An 18,400-nucleotide genomic window follows, 5' to 3' on the forward strand; every position below is an offset into this window, starting at 1 on the left:
CATTCTTACTCAAATGCAGATAAGTTTGCGATTCAGGTAGTAGCCTGTATTTTAAAATGAAGAAACTGAAGTCCAGTGCTCTTCTGTTATTTTTGCTAACAATGGTGGATCCCGATCTTGGACCCAAATGCTCTGATTCTAGAGTGTGTATTTTTTACCTTAGGCAGTGTTGCCTGGGGGCAGTGATATTTCAAAATTCTTTATGACTGTACGTAGAGTAGCCATATGTCCCACTTTGCCCAAAACGGTTCAGATTTATGCTTTCTGTCACGGCATAATTATCAATAGTTTGACTTTCTACTCTAAAAAAATGCCCTGTTTTGGACCAGAGAACATAGGGTCACCCTATTTATAGGACGGCTCAGAGAAATTCCAACTTGGGTTGCATGCAGTCTTTAAACTTATGTTAAGGAAATCACTAATAAACTACTTAAATATTTAAAAAATGATTGTCATTTAAATATATTATGATGCATTATGATGGAATAGTATGCAGATATATATTATATACATATATTAAATGACCTGGGAAAAAAGCTCACAAAAAAGGCAAAATTATAGTAATTTAGTCCCAGTGTAAGCATGTGGTTATAGCTGGGTAATGAGATGGTTGATTTTCTTTTCTAAAAAGACGTTTCTGGATTTTCGGGTAGTCTACAACGAGCATGTGAAACATTTGTAGCAAAAAATAATCTTTAAAATCTCTCATTTAGAATTAAGGGGTCTCCTTTGATAGGAGACTATGAAATCACCAAGTTGAAGAAAATAAGACCCTATAAGTGGAAGTCTAACAACATAATAAAATCCTTTTCACGAGTAGAACAGAGCTTTATATTGCCAAGAACTTTCTGACCATGTTTTCTCATTTAAACTTTATAAGAAAGCTCACAGTCAGTAAACGAATTCCCTCCCCATTTTGCAGGTGAAGCCAGAATGCAGGTGTAGAGTGAATGAGGCAACTCTGGGACCCCAGAGGTTGTCCTATTTAAGACTCAACACCACTGACTCTTATGCTAATCCTATATTGGCTTTTTTTTTTTTTTAACATCTTTATTAGAGTATAATTGCTTTACAGTGGTGTGTTAGTTTCTGCTTTATAACAAAGTGAATCAGTTATACATATACATATGTTCCCATATCGCTTTCCTCTTGCGTTTTAAAGCTATAAGTGTGACACTGAGTTTATAGTTAGAGTTTGTAGTTAGAGGCTAATTCCTTTGCTCATGCTGCTAGTCTCTCATTGTGAGCACAGCTAAAGGAGAACGTAATGCTGCCACAGTATCACACAGGGGAAATTAAGAGAAGCTTTTCCTTTCTGTAAGCCACCATTTAGCCAGCTGTTAATTTCTATCTCGACCCATTCAAAAGTAGACTGACTACAATGTAGAGACTTAGGCCCCAAGCCTGACTTTGTTGTGATTATGCCTGCCCGGTGATGATTTATGACGACTTGCTTTTTTTTCTCTGGTCCTGGATTTCTCCATCCACAGAATGAAAATGGGTAACCGGATCATCTCTATGGTTCTCTCTGGCTCTGAGAGGGTGTGATTCCAAGCTTCTGAGCTTCTGGGGAAAAGAGTGGATTCCAAAGCTCTATTCCAGAAGCACCCTGTCTAATTGGGGCTCTACTTTTCTTTGCATTTGGAATGAGCCCAAAGAAAAGGTCATTTTTGCATACATCTTGAGGTTGTGCTCCAATGTCCTCATTAAATAACAGGAGCCCAGACTGGCAGACCCAGGGGAATATTCAGTCAAGGAGAAAAAGGCCAAGTCGTTACCAGAACACTATCATCAGAGCTGTAAACACAGCATTCATTCATTCCTGGGTTTTAGCTGAAAGCCTGTTCCATTCTGCTCACTCTCTCCTCATACAGGTTCCGTTTGTCAAATGTGTGTGACCAGTCCGATAAGTCACCATAGGTGGGAAGGGAGAAAGAGAAAGAAAGAAAATTACAACCGTAAATAGCCTCTGAACATAGAAAGATCAAAATAGACAGGCTCTGGCTTTACTGGATGAGTCACCGCAGCAGCCCAGACCTCAAAAACAAGCGTGGCTTCTCTCCTTAGCAGTCTTCCTGTCTGGAAAGGAAATGCCGCTCTGATTGGAGGTATTGGCCATTTTACAGACTTCAAAGCAACTTAGGCAACTGAACAGACAAGAGGGGGAACAGGTAAAACAGTTTTTCCAAGTGCTTGTCTGGAGAGCCAGCTACTTAGCTCTGATTTGAAGCTGCATGGAACTGCTCTCATCTTTAGCCAATGGTGTTTTGTTTTTGTTTTTGCTTTTGTTTTTGAGTATGGTGGTCTTCAGTTCTGGTGCAGTGTGTGTATCTTTTTTTCTCTCAAATAATATGTTATTTTCTGGCTAAGACTTGGTTTTCAGTCACTGAGCTGAGTGCAGTGGGGGATGGATATGAGGACCATCTAATGAGGAAGTGGGACAAGTACACACATCACGGTATTATGAAAGAAAATGTGCGCTGAAAACAGGAAAAACATGAGACTATGAAAGTGCAAAGGAAACAGAGGTGGACCTTGACGAATGGCCTACCAGAGTGTGAGATTAGTGTGAAGGAAGGCCTGTGTGTATTCAGGATTCAGTGAAGAGTCCAGGTTTAGTTTGGCGTGTCGGGTACAAGTAAGGGAGTAGAAGAAATAAATCTGGAAAGACAGATTGGGACCAGATCCAAAAAGCTTTTGAAGGCCAAGATGAAGTTTTGGGTGTTGCCCTGTATTCTGTGGAGTTGGGGAGGGGGAGAAGTGTGACGCTATGGAAGATAACAAGTCAAGTGTGGGGAGAAGAGATGAAAGAGAAGTCAGATCCAGGAGGGTCACTTAGGAGACACTGCCTAAATCAAGTGGGACCACTGTGGCATAATAAGGAATATACACTACTCAGTTTTTGTCCCTGGTTCTTCGCATAGAGCTCCTCAAACCCTTGTCATTTCTTGAGTGATAGAAGTAATAAGAGCATCTTTTGCTCTTCTGACACAGAGCTCCTAAATCCCTTGGAATTTCCTGGGTGATAGGAATGTCTTTTTTTTTTTTTCAGTGAGATGACTGGTGTTTGGGGGTCCCTAGGTAGCTTCAGGATTGGTGCTGGTTGCCAGAAAGAGAACAAGATATGATTAGAGGGTTGGTACTTTCAGCCCCATCTCCCAGCCTCTGGAATGGGAAGAGGTGCTGGAGGTTGAATTAAACACCAATGGCCAAGGATTTAATCAACCACGCCAACGTAAGGAAACCTCCATAAAAGCCCCTAAACAATGGGGTTTGGTGAGCTTCCAGGTTGGTGAACATATTGAGGTACTGGCAGGGTAACACACTCAGGGCAGAAAAGCTCCATGCTCCTTCCCCCATGTGTTGCCCTATGCGTCTCTTCCATGTGGCTATTCCTGACCTGTATCCTTTATAATAAATCTGTGATAGTAAATAGTGTTTTCTTGAGTCCTGTGAGTTACTGTGGCAAATTATCAAACGTGAGGAGAGGCTTGTGTGAAGCCCCTGAATTGACAACTCTTTGGTCAGAGGTATACATGGTAAAACTGGCATCTGAAGTGGGGACAGTCTTGCGGAAATGAGCTCTTAACCCGTGGGGTCCACCTTAATCCTGAGTCATTAGCGTTAGATAGCTGGACAATTGGTTGGTGTAGGAAACCATCCCACACACAGTTGGTGTCAGAGGACAGCTCGTGGCTCCCCACCTAGAACATTCCCTCTGGGGTTAGAGAGGAGAATATCTACAAGAGAGGGTGAAGTTCATATGTCTAAACTTCTCATCGAGTCAGTGAAGATATCAATGTAAAAATGCTCATCATCATAGAATGTGTTAGTGTATGTTGAAGTCATTGAGCTGAGGGGTCAGGGAGACTCAGCTGCGGCCAACTCAGCTTGACACAAACAAAGGAAGATTGCTCAGTTTGTAGAAATATGGGGTAAATAGGTTTTAGCTGGCCTACTCACACTGAAGGCTTGATTTGCTGGTTGGGGTTCTGAATACTGTTGGTTGGCTACTCAACCACATTTTTTTCCAGCCTGTGGTTCCTTTCCAACCATGGTCCCAGTTCTTGGTCTTTGGAAGGCAGTGGTGCTTGGAAGGAAGAGCACATACCTATATGCTGGGTTTGCTCTGCTGCCTGTCTGATCTTGGGTAAATCACCTGCCCTCCTTGGGACTTGATTTCCCATCTGCAAAATGAGCCTGTTCTGTGATTCGGTGTCCAGGGCCCCATGAGACTCCACTAGTTTAAGATGTATATTTAGAACAGGCGGTCTCCATTGTTAATATTATCTTTCACAATACAAACCCATCTCATTGAAACCTCCTGACAACCTTAGGAATAAGCAGTGAGGGTAACATTATTTTAACATATTTTACAGATGTGTAAATCGAAGCATGGAGATACATAGAATGTAGGTAATTTTCCGAAGGATGTAAAGTGGTTTAATGATACAGTCAGGACCTCGGCTACCTGACTTTCAGCCCAGTGCTGTCTCCACTCTCCCAGGCTGCATGGATACCTAGGAAGGGTCAGTGAAATACACTGAAAGGAACACACTCAATTTCCATGATGGTTCTTGAATATCCTGTACTTCCATTGTTTCTCCCCAGTGAGGCCAGGCCATAAGAAATCGAACCATTTTACGGGGTCATTATAAAGTTTTACTAGTAAAAGACATTTCTTTAAAAACCACTTCCATTCATTGGGATGTGTGCAGATGTCAAACTCCTCTGCAATCATTACTTCCATGACCAGCTGCAAGAGGTTATGCACTTGGACGTGATCAGCAGGCAGAGGCTGGACCATCTGCACTCCTCAGTGTGGGCCCCTCTGGCCATAAAATCATACTAGTTCTGGGCCAAAAGGGACCTTGGAGCTTATCCAATCCCATGCCCTGTCCAGCGATTGATCTTTTCCATAATGGTTATAATTGTTGTCCAGCAACTTCTTGAACTACTTCTGGAACCTAGACCTGTATTGTCAGCTCTCTGTTAACATCTTCACATGGTCGCCCCATTGTCAGCTCACATTCAACAGGACTGAAGCAAAATCTGTGCTATCTTCCTCAAATACTTCTCTTCTCAAATTGCACTGCCACCCATTCAGTCCAACAAGCTAAAACTTGGTCCTTTTAAATCCCTTCCTCTTCTGCATTTAGTAAGTCTTGATTATGCGTCCTCTGAGATCTCTCTCACATACATGCCCTTTTGTCCTCACTTCCACTGCCCCTCTTCAGGGCCTGTGCCATATTTCCCTGGACTAGCTATGTAGTCTCCTAACTTGTTTCTCAGAGACTTTGATAGGCAAATAGGCATTTTAAATTTCTAAATGGGAATACAGGATGCATTTCCAGTACTTATTGGCCATAGAGCATTTTTTTTCCAGAGCATCTCCTGGAAAATACTAGTTTAGCCATTCCAGATGAATTGTAGCCCCCCATCACTGGCACATGTGTCCACCCCTCTTTGTCACTGCATTTGTTATTTCCTCTGCTTAGAATGCCCTTCTCCCTGACTCTGGCCATCTGGGGAAGTCCTACACATATTTCACGGCCCAGTTCAAATGTCTCCTACTCCCTGAAGCCTTCTTTGATCCCACGTCCCAGAATGATGTCTGAGCTCTCAGAGGACCATGTACTTGTGTCTCTTATGATGTTTAAGTTATATTCTAGTTGTGTGTGTTAGTTTGTATCTCCCAACAAATTCTAAGCTCCTTAAGGGCTGGGGACTCTATTTTATTCATTTCTTTGTCACAAGTCTGGAATGGTGATTCTGTTCCCTTTCAGTGCCTTTGACATTCATTGAGTAATTTATGGTGGATGCTTGATGAACTTCATGTAATACACAAGCTTACAGTTCTAGGACAGTGCTCTCCAGCCTCTTCACCTCCACCACTACTACCTGGTCTGGATGGCAACCTGTGGGGGTTATGTTGGGACAGGGGAGCATTGAGAAAGGGAGATGGGATGAGTCTATTGGCAATTACAATACAATACAATTACAGTACAAGATCTGTATGGGAGGGGACTTCGGGGAAAGGAGAGCCACTCCTGGAGAGAGGATATTGGGGAAGATTCCTGAAGCTTCAGTATCAAATCTTATATTTACTGCACCTTCTCTGTGCAGGGCATTGTGCCAGAGCTGTGGGAACATATGAACCCTCAAGGAGCATCTCGCAAGTAGTTGGGTTGGTAAAGACTCCTAGTTCCCATGAACAGAAACCCAACTCTGCTAGCCAGACTACAAAGATAAATTTATCTGGGTGTCAGAACCCAGGGGCAAGGAAGTAACTAGGTCTTGAACTGAGCTGGAACCAAAGGATGGAGAGCCATAGGGAACCCAAGAAGCGGCTCTACTTTTGCCCTTGTTCTTTCCGTGTGCCTTTTCTGTGTTTTAATCTTCCTTCTTGCTGTAGGCCAATATCATTGTTCCCAGCTCTTTGTGATTCAGAAAGCTGTGTTCGGAATGTGGCTAGCACTGAATATCACACCAGCTGAGTTACCTTGGGCACATCATTTTCTTAATTCTCCTCCCATCAATGAGATGAGAGATTCGACCAGCTCAAGTGTCAGCTGGGATGGTCTATTTTGACAAGTAAGTCATTTTTCAGACTCGGTGGGATTATAAATAAATATAAAACACATTAAGAAATAATGACTCCTTGGGAAAATCCTTATCGGACTCTAGATTTCAGTGACGTTGGCCAGCCAATAAAACCTGTTCTGCTAGAACAAGTGAGCATAAGATTCACTTCTGACATGTAACTCTTCTGCTTTGGAACATTCCAGGCCTCTCTAACACATGCTGCTTTCTCCTCTCTTCATCTTTGTTAAGACAGCAATTACCTCTCCGCCCTGTCTCCCATTTGAATTGCATCCCTGGGCCACTCCAAGGATATTATGCATATTTGAAACGTATTTGCCGAAGTATCTTTCAATATCTTAAAATAGCTAAGCAACTCTCAATTTGAGGACAGTCCATGCATTCCCCATCTGTGCAATAATAACGCTTTCCTGGGTATACCACTACAGGATTTACAAAGATTTTTTTATGTCTATTACCTTATTCGGTCTCTACAATAGACAGTCGGTCACCGAACAATCCTTATTGAGGGCTTACAACATACCAAGCACTGGGTGTGTTCAGTTTTGAACAACATGGACATGACCCCTGCCCTGATGGAGCTTACAGTCTAGAGGGACCGAGTTCATATTTTTATTCATAGAGACAAGGAGACGAAGGTGAAATGATTTGCCCCTGGTAGGTGATAGAGCTGGAACTCAGCTGGACTGCCCATTCCCAATCCAGGACCCTAATGTAGCCATCCTTGTGTCTCACCGCCGTTGGAAAATCCCTGAGCTTCCCCTAGGTGTTAGCTGAAAAAAATAGTTAATGCCACTGCAGATGGACGTGAGAGCAGCAAATAGAAAAGCCCAAAGTAACAAATAGAAGAAAGTAAGTAAATAAAGCAATTCTTGAAAACCCCAAAGTGGGGGAAGGGGAATAGATCACAAACCAAAACAAGGACAAGAGCAATAGCCACTGGAAAACAAAAACAAGAATGGTTTGTTCCCTTAGAGCGGGGACCCAGCAGGGTGTCCTTAAGTTGTACAAAGCAGTGTTTGATGCGAGCATCTCATCCTGCTGTGGACAGAGCTCTACATTTGTATCTTCCAAGCATCCCTGATTGACAGGCTGAGCTGGACTCCGATGTGAAAAGGCCATGGTTTTACCTCTTGCCTTTTGAAGGATGATCAATAGGGGTTCCAGTGGGGTGACAGTGGGAGACGGGGTGAGCAGGGAGAGGGAGGAGGCCTCCATTCATGGGGCATGCTTCATGCCCATGACACATTCTGTAGGCTTTTCTCAGGCCAGTACCCGCCCCCTCCTCACATCTCTGTAGGTATCAAGTGCAGGCCTCGGTGGGTGGATGCATAGAAAAAGAGATATGATCTTTCTTTTCCTGAGCTGTAGGAAGAGAGCTTGTAAAGTTAAATGGGCATTTACATTTGCCTCTGTGCTCTTCCATCTTTCAGCTGAAGATACAGCCCCAGGGCCCCCAATCCCACAGCTAGTGGACGAAAGAAAACAGAAGTAAAATAAGAAAGATGCTTTCTCACACAGTCACTGAGGGTTTGAGTGAGACAGTTTCTCTGCCTTAAGAGGAGGGAGATGTATGTCAACCATAATTCCACTATAATCCAATAAGGGGCATTTACAAGTTCTGTGAAACCCCCCAAAAGAAAGCCATTAACTCCATCTGAGTGGGTTCTTCAGAGCTGAACCCTGAAAGTAGGAGTTTGCTCAGTAGAAAAGTATATAGTTGGGGTTGAGGGGCATGACGGAGGCAGAGGAAATGTGTGAATGTGCGTGCTGTGTTGGGGGTGTGTTTGATGAGATACTCATTGTGTTTCTGGTAACAGTACATTTTATATGGTGAGATAAAATAGATGATTGCTTGGGTTTTATGGTAGGCTACCGACTTTAACAACCAACCAATGAACCTCAGTGGATGAAGAGAGTAGACTTTCATTTCTCACTCAGTTCAGACCCTAGAGCAGGTTGGCAGGGAATTATGCTCCAGATAGCCATTCAGGGGCCCAATTTCCTTCTATCTGTGGCTCTGTCCTCCCGTAGATCCTTGAGTCTTTGCCACTCAGCTGGTGGATGGCAACAGAGAATGAGGCAAGAAGTTTAAAGATAAGACCAGGGAGTCGTAGACTTTACTTCTGTTCATATTCCTGTGGCCAGAACCTAGCTACGTGGCCACACTTAGCTGCAATGGGGTTCTGGGAACTAGCGGTTAAGGGGAGAACATGTATTGTTGAATAGGACAGTCTCTACCACAGCTTGGAGTCTGGAGTACAGGAGGGTGGAGAGAATAAAGGCATTCTGCATCCTTGATGAGAGCTGATGAAAGCCTTCTAGCTTCCCTATGGGAAAAGCACCTGATAAAGGAGTCAAGTCAGGCTCTGGGTGAGCGGTGCCTGGTTGCCAGACTCCTCAAAGAAAGAAGATGGATGATCCTAACTGAAAAGTGTTTGTACCTAGACAAAAAAATTCTGCTCCAGGCACGAGACAATGGACAAGAAATCATTTCAGCTCAGCTCTTAAAATGGGAACAAAAAGAAACGCAGCCAAGTAGGCAAATTATAGCCCCAACATTTAGAGCACCATGTGTTTACTGTATGTTCACACACCAGCTCTCAGCTGATCTTCAAAATATCCTTGGAAAGAGGACCTGGTTGAATATTATCATCCCCATTTTAGAAGTGGAGAAACCTATGCCCAGAGTGGTTAGATGACTTACCCGGGGTTGCACAGCAAGTAAAGATAGACCTGCAACTCAAACCCATATTGTGCTCTTTCTATAATTCCACAGATCCGCCTCTGCATGGGGGAGATACTGACCACACTTTAGGAAGCTGACCCAGATCCAGTCCTGGATATGAAGCCAGGAGCCTGGGGAAATTCTCCTCCATTACCCGCCCTTCTGTCTGCTTAACTTTTGGAATTAGTGAACCAACTCCTCATTCAGAGAGCACGTACGTGTTAGCTGTCAAACAGCACATGAAGCATCTGATAGCCCTGATATCACTGTTTGTATTATCAGACAATTACCAGCCGAGCTCATATTCATAATTTGACTAACAACTCGCGACAATGATTACTTTTCCTTTCCTGGCAAAACAAATATAGCAGCATTTTCTTTTCAGCATCAGCGCTGATGCTCCTTGGCATTCTATCAGCTGAAGGATTTTTTTTTTCAAAAAAAAAAATGTTAGTCGTACTCCCCCACATCTCGCTAACTTTACAGTCCCCCATGGCATCTGTGTGCAGTGAACTGAGCTGTTGAGACTAAATGTAATTTGCAGTCAAGCTTCTGTTAACATGGAAATGTACCGGCTGGTCTGCTGCAATATGGGTTCTCATTCTGTCTAGCATATGGTTGCATTAAATCCAGTCTCCAGAATGTCTCTTGTTACCACATTGTCAATCCGTGCAGAGCAGAGAACCCTAAAAAACCACTAAAGGAACATATTTTTGGAATTGGCTCTTCTATTGGATCTTGACAAGAGCTGTCCAAAGACATACTTGGTTACTTGAAATGAACTAGCCCTGTCAGATCTATACACACAGAGACACACGGGAAACTTGAAACCTGGTTAGATGCTCTGTACTCACAAGCATAGGCATTACACTGGAGGACAAAGGAAGGGAGAAGGCAAAGGACTCACTCAGCTCCATGAGTTACATTTGAGACTGGTTTATTGATTTTTTTCCTTGATATCTCTGTGTTCAAAATGTCACAGAATATTAGGTTTGCAAGGGACTTTAGCAGTCTTTGGAGCACTGGCTCTGAAGTAGTGTGAACCTGGGCATGAATCTTGATGCCATCCCTGGATTGATGCCATAGGGCACTTTCTGAAGCTTCGTGTAACTCAGTTTCTTCATCTATGAAATGGAGGGTGTTAAGAGTACCTTCACAACTTAGGATGTTGTGAGGATTAAATGCCTAAGCACACACCTGACTCAAGCAGTTATGCCCCTTAGTATTCACTACCTCTTCCCTACCATCCCCATTCCCAAATCAGATGTTTCACGTCTCTTACAGATTCACCCTTCATTGTTCTCTTGTTCTGGTCTTGCATCCCTTTGGTGTCCAGGATGTCAGTCTCTTCTAAGGCAGCCCATTCTCTTCTGTATGACTCTGTGAAACAGTTTTTCCTTATATTAATCACAAATCTCACCCCCACCTTGAGCCTTTCTTCTGGGACACACAACAGAAGTTGAATTGGGTGGTAGCCCTTTGGTATTTGGAGAGGCTATCAGGCACCCTGCAAACATTCTCTACTCTCATGCAGCACCTCTTATACCTTCAGCTTCCTATTCTGGTGCATCTTTTTTTTTTTTTAATTTTTAAATTAAATTTAATTTATTTTTTTTATACAGCAGGTTCTTATTAGTCATTCATTTTATACACATCAGTGTATACATGTTAATCCCAATCTCCCAATTCATCCCCCCGCCCCCCGGCGGCTTTCCCTCCCTTGGTGTCCATACGTTTGTTCTCTACGTCTGTGTCTCAATTTCTGCCCTGCAAACCGGTTCATCTGTTCTGGTGCAGCTTTGAGCCCCGCTTCCAGCCTGGCCGCTCTTCTCGGACTTGCTTGGGGTGTGTCCATGCCACAGTGAGCACAGTATTTGGAGGGGGCGTGTTATCTGCTGGGTCCTATCTGGTGATGAGTGATGTTTTGCCGGACTACATCAAGCTTTACAGAATAGACATCTCCTTGGGAAATTCAAAGATACCAATGTTCAATAAATCACATGATGCTTTAAATTCAGTGGGAGAGGGAAGCTTCATGCCTCCAGGTCTTTGCATCATTTTGTGGAGAAAAATCATTATTTCAAGGTAGTTGATGCTCTCGTTGTGCAACTATTCTGTAAATAGGAAGTTTTATACATTTTACTGGATGTGCTCCAAGCGGGAATCACAGGCATAGAAGGTGTATGAAACACCAGAGACCTGGGACATAATATTCTTTCAACGTTTGAAGAGTACTTTGGAGGATCGGGACAACATGGGGGAAGAAATTCTACTCATTCATTCATTGATTCATTTAGTCTCTTAAAAATTATTTGTGGGCTTCCCTGGTGGTGCAGTGGTTGAGAGTCCGCCTGCCGATACAGGGGACACGGGTTCGTGCCCCGGTCCGGGAAGATCCCACATGCCGCGGAGCGGCTGGGCCCGTGAGCCATGGCCGCTGAGCCTGCGCGTCCGGAGCCTGTGCTCCGCAACGGGAGAGGCCACAATAGTGAGAGGGCCGCATACCGCAAAAAAAAAAAAAAAAAAAAAAAAAAAAATTATTTGTGTGCCAGACACAGTGCTAGGCACTAGGGATGTAGTGGTAAATAATCCATTCCTGCCACAAGGAAGCTGGCAGACAGATTAAGCCACAATTTATTACTTGTTACTCACTTCAAAGCTTCCATATGTGTAATGAAGGAAGAAAACAGGATTCTAGCTGACAATAAGATAGGGCCCTGATTTAGATGCGGTGGGGCGTCAGGGAATGCTTCTCTATGCTGTATTTAAGTGGACACCTGAGAGTTGAGTAGGAACAAGAATGGGAGAGACAGGAAAGTGCATGCGCAAAGTCCCACAGGCGAATGAGCACAGAGAGTTTGAAGAACTGGGAGAAACAGAGTGACCAGAAGGGGTGACCGGGAAGGGCTTTGACCATGTGGCCTCACTAAGGATGGTTCTCCAAGGCCAGAGGGACACACACACACACACACACACACACACACACACACACACACACGGGTCTGAAAGGGCACTCCAGGTCTGAGAGAAGCTCCATCCTCGCCTCTTGGGTGTGCTGGCGAGAAATTCAGGGCGTGGCCAGAAATGGAGAGGGAGGTGGGGCCATGTCATAACTGGCTTCATAAACTATGCTGAGGGATTGCTTATATCTGGAGACACAATGGAAGCCCTGAGGATGCTCTAAATTGTCTTTTAATTTTTTTTTTTTTTTTTTTTGCGATACGCGGGCCTCTCACCGCTGTGGCCTCTCCCGTTGCGGAGCACAGGCTCTGGACGCACAGGCTCAGCAGCCATGGCTCACGGGCCCAGCCGCTCCGCGGCATGTGGGATCCTCCCGGACCGGGGCACGAACCCGCGTCCCCTGCATCGGCAGGCGGACTCTCCACCACTGCGCCACCAGGGAAGCCCCTTGTCTTTTAATTTTTAAAAATCATATCTATTTCCTCAACTTGTTCGAAAGCTTGTAGGAGGAGGGCAGGACTATGCCTTTTATATCTCTGTATCCTACTCCGCACCTCCAGGCTCAATGAATGTCACTTAAATTAAATTCCATCTCCTCTTTGCCACTTTGTTCTGATCCGTGATCTAGGGTGGCTTTCACTTTGTGATTCTCTGTACCTCGTCGTGACATGATGCTAAGGTCCCTCGTCACGAGGAATCTGCAGCTTCTGAAGACCCCAGAGGATCTGACTTCAGCCCTGCGTGGTGCTTGCGACTTGCTGCCTTCTGCTGCAAAGGTTTCACCCAAAGGTGTGAAGGATGAGTCACCCCATGATGCAGGTTATTTTCAGCTGCCAGTTGGCCATTTCTTATTGAGATCACAGCAATCTGAGGCTTGTTCGACTGTTCAGCCCAGCACTGAGGCTCAGTGGAGAAACTCATTGGCTCCATTTAATTAGGGAAAGCAAACACTTCCAAACTTCCTTTACTCGCAGCCTGCTTCCCACCACTTCATGAATATATTTTAAAAAAATTTTGCACTTTTAATGTGGTAATGATTTCCTTAATTCTTTCAGCATCAGAACTCTGTAGATTCAAGCTATTTAGCTAGACAACAAGTAGAACAATTAGACAAGTGGTAGTATGAATTGTTTGTGACAATATCTTTTGGTATTACTAAATAGCAGTGTTTTGGACTCAGTTTTCTGCGTACAAGCTAGATAAAGGCAGTCTTGCAAGTTTAGTCTTAACTATTGCAAATATTAAGAACATCTTTATTTTTTTTCAGAGCATTTTACAGTTTTCAAAAAGCTTTCACATTAATCACTGATTCTCATAAAATGCTGAAATCAAGTGGGGCAGGTGGAGTCGTCTCCATTCAACAGATGAGAATAAGGGGGCTCAGAGCAGAGAAAAGATGTCTCAGGATGGCAGTTATCTGCATCAGTTCTCTCCATCCCTACGCCCCCCCCCCCCCACTTAGACTGGTAGAGGGTTGATAATGAAGACACAGATTTCAGGCTCAAGTGGCTTGAGATACAGTTCTATCAGTAACAGAAATAGGGATGACTGATTCTCTGTGAAAGATTCTAAATTCAATTTAGGAGGTACTGAGTTTCTGTGGACTGGAGGACCCAGAGCTGGATGGGTAGTGTATGGCTTTGTCTCTCAGCTGCTCCAATACTGCATAAGCACTGTCTTCTCAACCTGGTGGGGATCAACGTTTCTCCTAAGTCAGAAACATTTCAAGTTGGCCTGAAAGCTCACGGTTAGACAGCGGTCTCTTAATCCATCCCAGCTATATTCTTGTGATCCACTGCTCTTCTATTCAGGCTGACCCCAACACAGATTTGGGTGTAGGTGACACTGATTTGATACAGTGCTTTCATATTCTTTATCTCATTAGATGCTCACAGCGCTTCTGTGAGACGTGACTTCTTATTTCTGTCACGTCACTTAGGATTGAGGCTCTGTTAAGGTGTGAGGTTTATTCAAGGGCAAACAGCCAACAGTGGACACTGGAGGCTTAAACCCTGGACCTCTGTCTCCAACATTATAGCTTATTCTACTGTTTCCAGTGCAGCTCCCCGGCCCTTCTACTTTTCCCTTCCCTTTCCTCTCTCCGCAGCTTTCCCATCCTCCCATCCTTCCCTTTTCAGGAACTCTTCCTGCAGTCTTCCAACGAGACCTAGTTTCTAGGAAGTCTCTCAGGTCAATCACACATAATTTAGTATGAGTTCGAAACTTTGAGTTCCCTCTCCTAAAGGTATACGTACTTTCGTATTTTTATTCTTTGGTCTGCAGCTGCTGTATCTTCTCCCCACTTGCTGTAAAGAATACTTCCTGAGCACTTACTATGCTCCTGGCACTGGGGATACAATGATGAACAATCTGACCTCACCCACATCCTCCTGGATTTAACACACTTGGGGCAAGAAAGCTGTTTCCTGTAAGTGGACTTCTGAGATCCGCATACCTCATAGGCAGCCATTTATTCCTACAATTTTAAAGAGCTTTTAGCCTTCAATCTGGGGGTTAGGGAAATCTGCCAGGTGACAAATAGGCAATGAAAGAAAAAGGGACATGAAATACAGATGTGACGTCGTGCACCAAAATGAAGAAGCAGGAGGTTCTGCTGTCAAACTGAGCATTCGACGTAACTGGTGATGTTTCTCAATAGCCCTGGGAACAGGTAACATTTTGACAAGTTCATAAGCGTTTCCCCTTTGAATAAAGGGGTCTACTTGGCATCCTAATACAGGACTAAACGCTGAAGCCAGGAAATAATGGGTTTTATCTAGGTTCCTGCTGAAATTTTGAAACAGATCATTACACAGCTGATCTGTGGGCATTTTGAAGAAAAGGCACTGATCACTGGAAGTTCATGCAAGTGTACCACTAACGGGTCATGCAAGACACACCACATTTTCTCTTCTTATTGTGCCACTAAATTGGTGAATCAGCAGGATGAGGAAGTTTTAGCAACGGACTTCACACGGCTTCCTGTGATGTGATTTTGCATAAGATGGTGACATATGAGCAGGATTGTGTCATGCATTCACTGGTGTCACAGTTAGGTAACAAAAATGTCTCTTAAGGGTTGCTAACAGCTCCATGTCGGCTAGAAAGAGATCCCTGGCGAGGACCAAAGGCTTTTTTCAATATTTTTTATTCATGACTTGAAAGGTTCTCTAGAAGGAGAAATGTCCAAATTTGCAGATGACACCAAACTAAAATGAAAAGCAAATGCCACAGACTGGCACAAAGAGTTGGCCTTGTACATACAGTGGAAGGAGGCCTGGTCTTGGAGGAAGGCTGGGTTGACCTTGTCTCTTGTCTCTGACCCTTATCAGCAAGGTAACATTGAACAGGGGTTAATCTCTGGTGGTTCAGTCTCATTACCTATAAAGAAGCAATATAGTTGCTTGCCCTTTCAGTTCAATATGAGTATCTAAAAAGAAGCCTAATATGCTTGGCATGTATTTTTAATAAATTAATGCAATATTAATAACAATAATGAAGCTTTAGTATCTAAAATGATCTAGAACCTCTAGAACGTGGGACTGAAACCAACATGATGAAATAAATCAAAACTTAGGTATGTGAATGCTGGTGGTGGTGGAGGTATCAGGACTAAATTTATGACACTCAAAGCTTCTAAGAACCCACAAGGACTCAGAGGCAAAAAATATAGAAATCAATTTGCACTGCAAAATAAAGGAGCTGTTATAGCGGAGGATTCCTGGACTGAATGTCAATATTATGACGTAGTATGAGTGTGTTTCGTGTTTGATAATTGCAGTCGTTGTTGCTTTTGTTGTGGTCACCCATTTACAATGCTTGGTGTCAGTTTATTTATCTCTTGTAAAAATAAAGTACAGTGTGTGTGTGTGTGTGTGTGTGAGAAAAAATCCAGTGAATACTCTCTGGGGATGTAATAACTGATTAATTTATTTTTCTTTGGGGAGAAGGGAGCCTCCCATTCCATTTCCTCATCTCCCCTCCAGAGGTAACCACTATCGTAAATTTGTCTACCATTCACCATTTTCTTGCTTAGGAAGAAATTGGACGAAACGTGAATATATCTCTATGAAAAAAAAGAAAAAAAGCTTCTAAGAAGAGCTCAGCGTATGTTAGGCACTTAAATAATGTGTGTTAATGATGGCTTAATTAGCTGTGTGTGTTTGAAGAGGAAAAGCACAAAGGAGGATTTTATATTGATATTATATTTTTCTGATATCTTCATTTATTTGAAGGGCTGCCGTGTTGAAGAGAATAGGAACGTATTTATTCTGCATTGTTCTAAAGAGAAAAACCAGGCCCAAACTGGTGGGCATTAGTAGGAAAGAAGCTTCAGATGACATTAGAAAACTTGCTGTGGCAATAGAGCATTCCTATAATGGATCCGGGTGATTTGATGGACGGCGGACCTTCTATTCGGCCAGCTGAGTTTCCCTGGACTGGCTGAAATAAGGCCAGTGCTAGTTGCAAGGGGTGGGACAGTGTGGGGAGCATGGAAGCAGGTTTCATTTGTGCATCACCATTGCTGAATGCCAGTTGTGCACTGGCCACTGAGTCAAGTGCTGAGGGCCAACGTGGAAGTGTGCGGGACCCACTTTCAGTGAGACCACAGCTACTTGGGGAGAAGAAGCCCCGAAGTCTCCTTGGGGGGACTGAGGAAGACTTCTCACAGGATGCCACCTTTAGGCAGACACTTGGAGGATTGGTAGGCGTTTTCGAGGCAGGCGGGCATTCCATAAGAGAGCATGGTCAGTGCCAAGTTTAGATGTCTGAGATATCATAATGTATCATCAGGGAGACAGTTATTTCTGGGAGCAGACGCTGACAGGAAGGCAAGGGTTAGAGCATGAAGGATGGCAATGCCTTGTCATCAGGTCTCAGGCTCCTTCCCTCTGCATCTGCTGTATCATGTGCATTCCCAGGTTAGAGCACGGATCCCACTACACTATAATTGCTTATGGGTGGGCTTCTCCATGCGCTGTGAGCTCCTTGAGGACAGAGACCATGTCTCATTCAAACGGGTATCTTCATGGCCTCCCCCGAGCTTGCCCCAGCTTATAGACTCAGTTAGATCTTATTGAACGAAAGACTAAATAAATAAAAGCAAAACGGCTCTCATTTAAGGGATGGGTCCTGACACGATTTATGAAGAGCTTTTGGGTTCTTTAGATGTTTCTGAAGCTGTGCTGAGTGTAACACCAAGAATTACTCCTAGGGAGCTGTGTCTTCTGCAGGGTATTTCTGTTAATGCTTGTAGTGATTGCTAGCATTTATTTAGTGCACCTTGAACCGGTAGTGTGCTAAACACTTTACATACATGTCATTTAACTAGCACAGCATCCCTCTGAGCTATGTAGATACTCTCCCCATTCTATAGATGAGGAAACAAGGATTCGGAGAGGCTCAGCAATTCACCCATGGTCACACAGTTAGGACGTGGCATAGCCAGAACTGGCCCAGGTCTGCTGACTCCAAAGCCTGAGTGTTAACCACCCTGCTATTCACTGAATGAGGCATGTCGCCCAGGGCGGGGCAGAGTTAGCCAGTGAGTCCCATCTCCAGGGAGACCCCCCTTAGAAATGAGAGCCTTGCATGGTTAAAAGAAGCTGAACTGTCCAGAATCTTCTTGACTCACATCCCATTATAAATTCTGCTCTAGCAGTGAGAAAGGAGAGGTCTGTAAGAATAGGATGAGTTTAGAGGAGCTAGAGCATCTAGGATGATGGCAGAAACAACATAGAAGCTTTCAAAGTAGCAAGAAGGGAAGGCTCCTGCCTTCCAGGACTGTGGTGAGGAGAGAGACTCACAGAAACAGAAGGACGTGAAAAGGTGAGGCCCCTTTTGCCCCTGGGCGTTTTTAGTCTGGGACCTTCTTTGGAGATGTTTCTCATTGCTTTTCATTTGGACTGGGGATGTCTTCCATTTGGGAGCCCTTTGCTTCTGAGAAGCTCCAGAGCAGAGCACAGGGTCCCCAGGTAAAGAGGGGAGGTGCTCTATGCTCAGAGCACCTCAGGTCTGCTGAGCTGACCATCCCAGTACTCTCAAGTGGAGAAGGCAGGAACCCCAGGAAGACACTGTCTTCATAAGTCAGCCTGCAAGTTTGGCTGA

General features: G+C 44.0%; 1 protein-coding gene across 1 annotated transcript in view; it reads left to right on the top strand.

Moving 5' to 3' along the window:
• The first annotated feature begins 2,039 nt into the window (after window positions 1–2,039).
• TPRG1 (tumor protein p63 regulated 1) overlaps window positions 2,040–18,400 on the top strand; it is a 183,544-nt gene continuing 167,183 nt past the window's right edge. Inside the window, exon 1 of the mRNA XM_067738399.1 lies at window positions 2,040–2,171. The gene's annotated coding sequence lies outside the window, so the exon portion shown is untranslated. The remainder of the gene's footprint in view (window positions 2,172–18,400) is intronic.

The sequence above is a fragment of the Pseudorca crassidens genome, chromosome 5, assembly GCF_039906515.1.
Source record: "Pseudorca crassidens isolate mPseCra1 chromosome 5, mPseCra1.hap1, whole genome shotgun sequence".
Classification (NCBI taxonomy): Eukaryota; Metazoa; Chordata; class Mammalia; order Artiodactyla; family Delphinidae; genus Pseudorca; species Pseudorca crassidens.